Genomic DNA, 10,630 nt, shown 5'->3' on the forward strand with positions numbered 1-10,630 from the left:
AAGAACCAAGATATATCATGTAAAGGTACAAATTCCCAATGATGAATCTCATAATATTGTAGACCTAAAATGTACCAATAAACTTAATGAATAAAAACAAAGAAAAACAAAAAAAATTTATGCTGTCCTCTCACATTTGGATGCAAACCAATATCTTAAACCTTATTGCATTACTTTATCCATTCCTGACACTGAGGCAATAAACATTTGAAGACCCATAAAGCATTCTTTCTTTTGTATTCTTAAAGTGTAATGTAGCACTACAATCTTAACCTGAGGGAAAGAGGATCCTGGGAAAAGTCGTAACTGAAATGGTGGCAGTGACAGGGTTACAGCCACTGTCCTGCATTTATCTTGGGACCTTGGGTCTCTAAGGACTGGAGGAAGCCATAGTAGTACATCCTGCTTGTACTGAGGACTGAACATTTACAAATGACAAGAGGAACCATTTTATCAAGTATGTAAGTCTTGGGGAGAAAATATAAGTGGGAGGATATGGGAAAACATAAGAGGGGAGGTTGAGAAGCGAAAGAGAGGAGGATAGTCACTACAAATATGACAACACACCAATTAATTCAGGAAAGGAGCAGCTTTCATCCAAATTGAGGACATAATTTTCACCAAAATATCTTTATTGTTTAGATTCATGCTTACAAATTCCAAATTTGAGTTAAACTTCTCATATACACAGTACTTACTTAAGATGCCCTTGATTTTCATGTCAAGTGGTTTCTATCTGTGGTGTGTTATTTACACAGAGTGGTAGATAATTTTCAGATACAAAAAAGCAGTAATTTCAAAATGAGATTGGAATTTCACCAGACAACATTCAACGTCCCTTCCAACTTCAAGTATCAGTGCTTTTAATATGACTGTAAGTACGATCCAGAGGTCTCAACTGCACTTTGCATATTCAGTAGACTTTCTACTTTATAAAGAAACTACATAAGCTCCCTCCTCCTTTTCTAGGGCATGCTGAAAGACAGCAAATGAACATGTGCACATGTTTGAAATGATATTTGCAAGATCTATAAGGGTAGGATGATTGAATTCAAGCATTGTTACAGTATAAAGTTTTATAGAATAATAGGAAGACTCATTATTAGCGAGCATAAATAATGTGGGTGATCAGATTCGTAGCTCATTGAAGGCTCAAGGTTCTCATTCCTTGTCTAGGTTAAACTTCACTTTCTGTTTTGGACATATTTCTTTCAAAATTGTCATTGAATAGAACACCAAGCACATAGGTAGGCCTGTCATAATTATGAAAGGAATTTGGCAATGAAGAAAAAGATTAAGAATCATTTCCTAACTCCACCTGTGTTATGTTTTCATTGAATGAGATTGAGAAGAAACTGGCTATTCTTACCACACATCTACCCAGATAATTTTTTGTGAACTGCCCACTCCTGTTGTTTTTCTGCATGAAAGGACACTCCAGATCCTAGGCATTTTTACTGCCCTTTCATACATGTTCCTACTCTCAGGTGTCTTCTTTGTCACTGTTGTTAGTTGCCACCATCATCATCATTATAGTCATTTTCATCATCATCATCATCATCATCATCTTGTGCCCACTGTGTATAATAATTATTTTAAGTATTTTTCCTACAGTACCTATTTTTCTCCTGTACTTTACTTTTAATTGACAATTGTAAATATTTTATCACAAACAATATTTGAAGTGATAACTATGGTTATTTCACTAATTTGCTTAGTATACAATACTGTACTTCTTTAATTCCCAGCATGATTCTTTCAAATTGTTATTATCTTCAATTGGCCAAGAAGTTAACTTCCATGTGAACTGAAAAAAACCAAACAAACATTTGTCTATAATTAAAAAGCAATCAAACATTAAAACCAGAATTCTGTACTGTATAGCCTAGGTTGATGTGACTGCAGAGAAACAGTGGTAACAAGATATTTGATGGGCAGGCATCTTCTTAAAGCCTTAGTTCAAAACCTGCAAGGTAACAAAGCATGAGTCAAAGGGGGCTATCAGGTCAGATAACTTCCAGCTTTCAATTTAACTCTGTATTTCCCTTTCTCACCAGTGAGAGACAGAGCTCACAGGGTCAGAGAAATGGTCTGAACTGACTAAGCAGAGAGGTGGGGAAAAGGCAGAGTTTCTAATTCTGATGATGGTTGAGAAACTTAAAGAAAGGATCAAAAATATGGGAAACGACTGGAAATCTAAATCCTGAAAGTCATAATGAGTGCAAACGCAGAAAGAAGGGTGAAATTGGGATTTGATGTAGCTGTGAGGCAGAGTGAGAGAAACAGCAGGGCCGTATGCATAAGGTCATAGAAGATGTAGATAATACCTTCATAATTTGAAGAATAGGAAAGACTGAGTTCACTTATTTGATGTCTTCTTCATAGACTTTTTCATTTCCTAGAAATTTGCCATTACTAAGCAGCTGCCTTCAATGGGGCTCATGTACGTGCGAGTTACAGAAACAGAAAGCGAGTTGAGAGTTTCAAAAGGCATCAGGAGATTTTACAACACAGGGACATGTCAATTCATTTACTTGATATTGGACTAATCTGTCCCATGGATTTTAAATTATCCTATAAATATTTTAGTGAGCAAGGATGCCTGACAAACAATACACAAGCTGGAGTTTTAGGGACAGTCAACTTTCTTCTTTCAGAGGTATTTCTCTTGACCATAGAGTAAGTGGGGAAAATATCTTTCTCATTTGATCTGCATACAAATCATGTAGTGTCAATGTCAAATGCTGATAGGCTAATTCTGGCTCTAATATTTCTATTTTATTTTTTCTTTAGTTATAAGTTTCTACTCTCTGTTGCCATTAAGTCCCATCTATCATTTTGCATTTTTTTCTTTTGATGGCCAGAACGTCTCTAAACAACTCATGAGGTTTGAAATATAATAGAAAGAAGGTTCTTAATTTTTAAATCTGGAGCCAGAGTTGTTTCAATGATTTCTAAATTATATATTTTGTTTAAAGATTGCCTTTAAAATTTATACATTATTTTGGTAAAGTCTATCTTAACCTGTAATTAGCTCTTGGGATGACATGGTTAAACCAAAATGACTAAACAGAGTTGATTGTCAGAAAAGACCAGGCCTAGGACATAAATTATATAATAGGGGATACATGACTAAGAACCAGAGCAGAGCTGGGGAGTTCTTCCTTGAATTCTGTAAATATGCCTTGCGTGGTTTTTTATTTCCTAAAGAAAAGGTCAAGTTAAGGCAGATTAAGGAATTAATTTAAATCACCAGTAGAGTCATTATAAAAGAGTAATATCAGTGTAGTACCCCTAGATAAGAAAATTCCTAATAAAATTACAACTTTACATTTGGTCTAAAATGTTCATGCGTGTGTGTGTGTGTGTGTGTGTGTGTGCGCGCGCGCGCGCACGTGCTGCCCTGTCTAGATAGTGTCTTTGGAAGGTTGTCCATGTTTAGAGAGGATGTTGAATGGGTTTGCATAGTGGAGACAGGATTGCAGATCCTGGTTAGTTTGGATGAATAAATTACTTACTACCAATAACCATCAATGAAATGAAGAAGCAAGAAAGAAGAAATGTTGGGGTGGATTAAGAAGTTAGAGGTAAACACTGAAGTACTCTTTTGGCTTCTTTTTTCCTTTTTACTAGTATTTGTTTTAGTACATAATGATTACATATATTGTAGGGAACTTGGATGTGTGTATAACAAATTTTAATTTTTTTGTCCCCACTTCCTGCCCTTCCTGGTCCTCTCAACTCTTCTGCCCATTTACAAAAGCTCTATTTCCATTTTATTCTTCAAGATTTTTCACATCCTTTTTCCTTCCTTTCCTCCCTCCTCCCTTGTTCCCCTTGCTATTTGAAAAAGTTCTTTCTAATTCTTAATATCTATCTTTTGCTTTCATCATGAAGATCTTGGATTTATCAAATGCCCTTGCCACTGGACTGTGACTGTGGAATTGGACTGTGGTTGAACACTGATCCCCATGGCAACCTCAAACTCCAGCAGCTCCCTGTCGTCCACATTCTATCTCCCAGGCATCCCTGGCTACGAGGAATTTCACCACTGGATTTCCATCCCCTTCTGCCTCCTCTACCTTGTTGGAGTAATGGGCAACTGCATCATCTTGCATATAGTCTGGACAGACCCCAGGCTGCATGAACCCATGTACTGCTTCCTGGCCATACTTTCGCTCACTGACATGGGCATGTCCCTGCCCCCAGTGATATCACTTTTCAGGGTGCTGTGGTCTATTTCCAGGGAGATCCAGTTCAATACCTGTGTGGTCCAAATGTTTTTGATTCACACTTTCTCCTTCACAGAATCATCTGTGCTTTTGGCCATGGCCCTGGACTGATATGTAGCTACCTGCCACCAACTGTGGTATGCTACCATTCTCACCCCAAAACTGATTGCCAAGATTGGGATTGCAGCCCTGCTCAGGAGTGCTATTCCACTAATCCCACTTCTGGTTCATCTGACCTTCTTTCTGTCCTGTCATTCCCATGTTCTTTCTCATTCCTATTGTCTGCACCAGGACATGATCCACCTTGCTTGTGCTGACACTAAATTTAACGTAATATATGGGTTGGTCTTGATTACTATTCTGTGGGGCTTGGACTCTCTGGGTATTTTAGTGTCATATGCTTTCATCCTTCATTCCGTGTTAAGAATTGCATCCCGTGAAGGGAGACTAAAGGCACTCAACACATGTGCCTCCCACATCTGTGCTGTACTCATCCTCTATGTCCCCATGATAGGGCTAGCTATTGTCCACCATTTGCCAAGCAGTCCTCTCCCTTCATCCACATTCTCATGGCTCATATCTATTTAATGCTTCCACCAGTGCTCAACCCAATCATCTGTAGTGTGAGAACCAAGCAGATCCGCCAAGGGGTCCTCCACCTACTACTTCACCCCCAAAATAGTTCTGTTTTGATATAGGCCTGTTCCCTAGAAAATAATAAATACCTCACTACTATGATTATTAACCTATGATGAAGAATCTGCACTAGGCATGTTGGAACAGGAAAAGTTAGAAAAGATTCCTTAAGAGAGAGAAATAGAGTCAAAAGAACACCATGGAATATGGTGTTCAGTGGAGCAGAATGGCCTGACTTCACAATTGCTTCATAATTTCTCTGTAAGCATGACTGTATTGCAAAGGAGTGTGTTGGAAATTGTTTCCATTCATTTTCTTCTACTGCAGTCCTCAAACTTTAGTCAAAGTTACTTATCTGTGAAGTGTTCCACAAATATCCAAACCTATATCTGCTATTTTTTCATAATTTTTTTGCTTCTTGAAATTCTGTAATATTTATCATGGAATCTTATGCTCTTTTTAATATAATTATAGTGTATAAATGGGGATATTTTAGCTTTATTGAGGATGGTAATATTTTATTTTGGCATGAAAATATATTTTGACTAAATTCATATGTGCAGAACCTTCATGCTGCATCAGCGCCACTTTCTAATCATCTACAACCAAGTTTCTCTCTACCTGAGGAAGTATAGTTGCCTCAGGGATGCAAGAACCAATCTCTTTGGGGTTTTTTTTGGTATTATTTGGTTTGGTACAATTTTAAAAATAATTCCAATCTTATAGAAAGGTGAGACTTCATAATTTTTTAATTTTCAGATTTTATAAGGTAAATGTATTAATTTTAACCCATTGTCTTAAATATATCATCATCTGAATAATTTAAACTGCTGATCACTTACAATGACTTACAAGTGTGTAATAGCAGGAAACAGGTAATACAGATCTTTTTATTTTCATGTAAATCTTTACTCAAAGTACAAAACTGACTTACCTTTTTTCAACTTTTAATTTTTATTAATTCACATGGATACTACACAATGATTGCATTCCCCATGGGGAGTTGGCACATGTACATAGCACATCTTAATTCTTTTTTCCTTTCCTTCCTCTCCTCTCAATTTCTCTCTCATCTGGTCTCCTTTAATTTAACAAAAGCTCTACCTGCCAATTTTCTAATATCTATCTGTGGTTTTCTCTTTTTCTATGTCTCTGAAATAATGTTGCATATAGTCATATATGGCTTATATTATAATCTTTGCAAGTTTAATAGAAAAAATTTAGTTCACTTGTTTACACTGTTTCAAAGAAAAAAATAGAAAGAAAAGAAGAATGTAAAAATGCTTTATAGCTCTTAATATTTCCAGACGTCTTAGTAATAGAGGGTTTTTTTGTTTTGTTTTGTTTTGGTTCGGTTTTTTTTTGTACTGGAGATCAAACTCAGGACCTTAAGCTTGCAAAGGAGGCAGTGGCACCACTGAACTAAATCCCCAGCCCAATAATAGAATTTTGACATTAATTTTTCTAATGATTAGGCAAGACCTGTAAAATTTAGTTCTTTTCCTTGTTGTAAAATTGGCACTTAGTTATCACTGAATAGATAAATGATGGTGAAATAAATAAATCAGTAAATAAATAAATATTAGTTTGAATATATAATTTAATTTAATTTATTTTTTTAGAGTTTTGTGCATTTTATTTAACAAATTTGGGCCACAAAAACTTAAATTTCTTCCATATACTGTATTCATGCTTGCTGGGAAGCTTGTTTTCATAATTTCCTTTTTTTTTTTGGTATCAGGAATCAAACTCAGGACCTTGTGCTTGTGAGGCAGGTGATGGCTCATAATTTCTTTTTAAAGTTCTCAATTATCTTCTCCTTTTAACATTAAGATTATACCTAAAGAGATCATCAGCAAGAGACTCTACTTTGCATGTTGCTTTTGTACCTCCATTTCCTGTCTCAACCAGTCTTCTAATTCTGCATTCTTTCGAGCATGATGAGCTATTAGATCTGATCCTCCAATGATGTGTGGAAGTTTACCTGCTCCAGGAAAGGTGACCTTTTTGAATTTCTTGAAATTCTTTAGTTGATGACCATGATCATTATTTATCCCACACAGATTTCTGTAAGTGGAGTTATTAACCACCAGTGATCTAAATTCAGTCATTAACAGCTTTTTTGGAAGCATCTCACTGCTGTCCTGAAGTTCATCATTATTAGATATTTCTTTAGTTGACCACAGTGATTCTTTCTTGAGCTCACATTTCTTCCCAACTTCACTTTCTTGAGGTATTTTGTCACTTTCTGGTATTATTTTATCATCAAAATTGTTATTTGTTTTTATAGCCAATCTTGGCTTTTTTCTAAATGTTGACATCTTCTTCTTGTTTTTCAACTTTCACTTCAATTTCTAACTCTGGTCTTGTGTTCTTGAATAACTGCTCCAGTAGTTCATCTTCTATGGCCAAATCAATTTCTTTTCTTTTCTTTTCTTTTCTTTCTTTCTTTTCTTTCTTTCTTTCTTTCTTTCTTTCTTTCTTTCTTTCTTTCTTTCTTTCTTTCTTTCTTTTTTCTTTTATCTTAGATTTTCTGTAGAAACAGATTTACTGTCAGAGTTTTTCACACTGGATTTTAAATCTTCATCATCTGTAAATAAATTTTCCGATTTTGTGTCCATAGGTTCATTCTGAGATAGATTTTGCTCCTTGTTTTTCCATAGTGAGGTTATAGAAGATTGTGTGTGTTCTAAAAGAGAATGAGACATTTCTATTCTTGCTGATTTGGATGAAGACATTTCTTGGTTTTATTCATCCCTTTCCCTTTTTTTTTTGGAGATGGCTGAAAGTAGTTTCTAATGGTATTTGTCTGTTGCTGAGAAGCACAATCTCTACTTTTATTTACACTTGGGAATTTAGTTGGTGAAAGCTGATAGTTTTGGATATTTGCCCAAAACAGAGTATTTAATGCTATGTTATTATTGGAGCTTGTTTTGGGGGCTTCTTTTATAATGGGTATTTCTTGTAAAGATGATCCACATATTTGTTCCGTTTTGGAGATTTTTGTTTCTTTTGGCTTTTCACTCGAATACATACATATATGTGCCTGGTCCTATTCTGTGTCAGCTACATATGTTGCAGTGCTCTCAGGAGAACTTGACGTGAGTTTTTCACTGACTGACCAGTCTTGTGAAAGGCTTGGGCCTGGAGTATTTGTCTTTAATCCTGTGCTGGGCTGGCCCTGAGGATCACAATAATTCTCTGTAGTCATGAAAATAACTGCCAATCCAATTTCTGCTTCAGGAATAGGTCTAAGACCTTCCCTTTAGAGTATATCCATAATTGAGTGAATCCATTTTTTCTGGGAGTAGTAATTAAGATCTGTGTATTTGTTATTCCTATGTCAACAACACAAGTTCCAGGAGCTGAAAAAAGACTATCTTCTTCATTTTCTTTGGTTATCAACCTAGCTTCTCCACCTCCAAAAACAACTACTGAACTTAATTTCTGATGCTGTTTGTCATTTAAAATTACAAATGTTTTTCCTTTGAAGATTTGTTTTCTTTCCTCTCATCCTGACAGATCAATATTTTTACTTCCAATGGCTGGTTCATCAACAGGTGGGTAAAAACTTTAAATTTGTGGAGGCTGCTTCTTGGACTGAACTGCTTTAACAAATTCAGTAAAATATTCTGGCTTTACAATCAGATGTTCACAAATGAGTGCGCATATTTTTTAATGGTAACTTTAACTGATACCATAACAAGGTGAGTACATTTTTCTGTCCAGTTGTTTACTGTAAGTCCTCCAAGTTGTAACATAGCTTGACTTGTCTCTTTCCCAGAGACATCTAAACAATAGGAGCACACAACCAAAGGTTCATATTCTACTCTGAATTTACTTTCAAACACTCCAAAGCTAACTCTATTCTCTGTCTTCAAAGTTCAAGAAAGGCCATCCTGCATTTTTTACTCATTAACAAAGGTACCATACTTAGAATTATCTTTTATTGTTAAAGTAGGAATTTCACCTGTTTGTTGCAAGTTAGTTACAGAAAAGTTAGTTAACACAGCATGATTTCGACTGATGGACTGATCATTGTCAATTAAAATGGCACAGATTTCCTTCCAACAACACACTCAACACCAGTCAAAAGTATATATGGTTCTTCTTGAGCTGGGCCCATGACAGGTAGCAGCTTCCACATCTGAATATTTAATTTTAAATCCAAGAGGAAAGTAGAACTCTTCAATGCCTGATCCCAGGCTACTAACTGTGGGTAAGGTATCTGGGCTGTTCTGGACCCAAAGGTAGGCTTGTGAGCTTTTATGTCCCACTCTCTCTAGGTACAACCCCAGTTCATTTTGAGCAATTTAGCAACAATGAGTTTGTGCAAACATGGGTTATGGTTTCTCTTTAGCAGGAACAGTGATAATATACAACAGACTCCTAGGAAACCTCAACCATTCAGTGCTGAACAGTGAAAGTGCTAGTGGGTGCAGGCAAAATGCTTAACCTGCTTAGAATTTCTAGAAATAATGGCCCAAACAAAGCCAGATAAATACTTAACAAGTGCTGAACTCTAGAATGCATACTTAATCCTTCCATTCCTAGAAGATTACTAAATTGCAAATAACCATTCAAGACCTTTCAGGAGACCATGATCTCACCTAGTACTCAAAATAGAGTACCAGGAATTGATAGATAGTAATCATAATGGATTAATTCTTAGACACAGACTTTAAAACAACTGCTGTAAGGAAATTCAGAGCCTTCAGAAAACACAGAGAAACATTTCAATGTTTCAACTGAGAAATTTAATTTATGGAAAAAGTACTTTTTAAAGAGTAAACAAAAATCTTTGAGCTGATATACACTAAGGAAACCTAAAAACACACTTGGAGTCATTAATAATAGCATAAGTCAACAGGAAAGAATTAGTGAATAAGAACATAGGTTCTTTGAAGTATCACAATTGAGGAATAAATAAAAGAATGAATTAGAATTTTAAAGCTTATGGAAAGTAGAGACAATATTATAAAAGCAAATATTCAGATCATGGGAATGTTGAAAAGGAAGAAAGCTTATTGAAAGAAATAATCACAGAAAACTTGCCATTAGAGAAGAATACAAAACTTTTGAGGTACAGTAAGGTCAAATGTCACCAGTCAGATTTATGTGTAGCTCAATCAAGTCTATTCCAAGACATCTTGTAGTCAAGCTTCCAAAGGTGAAAGATAAAGGGAAGATTCTCAAGACGCCATGAGAAATGAAGATGGAAATAAGGAGCAAAATGGAGGTGAGATATTGGAATTGGGATGTAGGAAGAACTTGTTCAAAAGGGAAGGGGAACAAGGAGATGGGGGGAGGAAGGAAGGGAGATTTTAAAAAAGAAAATGGAAGGGAAAATGGAAACTGATCTTTTAAAATGAGGAGGGGAAAAAGGATATAAGGAAGGTGAGGGAAATGGGAAAAAAGATACATTATGTACAAGTACAATTTCTATATTATGTATGTGATCATTATGTATGGCAAACATGTACTAATAAAAATTAAAAAGAGAAATGAAACAACACAAGAGTGTCTTCCAATTTGCCTGACAGATGCCTTCTCAGTGGAAATGCTCTAGGGCAGGCAACCTTTTCTGGAAAAAAATCCATCGACCAAGAATACTGGGCCCAGCAAAATGATCTTTTAGACATTTATGGGAGATTTTAAAAAATCCTAGACAAGGAAAAATTGAATGAATACATTTCAACCAGACATACTCTACAAGAAATGCTGTAGGAAATTCTTCAAACTGAAGGAGTATGATGAAAACA

General features: G+C 35.7%; 2 pseudogenes; one reads left to right on the top strand and one right to left on the bottom strand.

The window, feature by feature from the left end:
* The first annotated feature begins 3,971 nt into the window (after positions 1 to 3,971).
* On the top strand, positions 3,972 to 4,930 carry LOC106007652 (olfactory receptor 51L1-like; annotated as a pseudogene).
* Positions 4,931 to 6,677: 1,747 nt separating this feature from the next.
* Positions 6,678 to 9,015, bottom strand: LOC101717839 (nibrin-like; annotated as a pseudogene).
* Between the last annotated feature and the right edge of the window lie 1,615 nt (positions 9,016 to 10,630).

The sequence above is a fragment of the Heterocephalus glaber genome, unplaced genomic scaffold, assembly GCF_053883595.1.
Source record: "Heterocephalus glaber isolate CG9 unplaced genomic scaffold, H.glaber_assembly_v1.0 deba00001428, whole genome shotgun sequence".
Lineage (NCBI taxonomy): Eukaryota > Metazoa > Chordata > Mammalia > Rodentia > Bathyergidae > Heterocephalus > Heterocephalus glaber.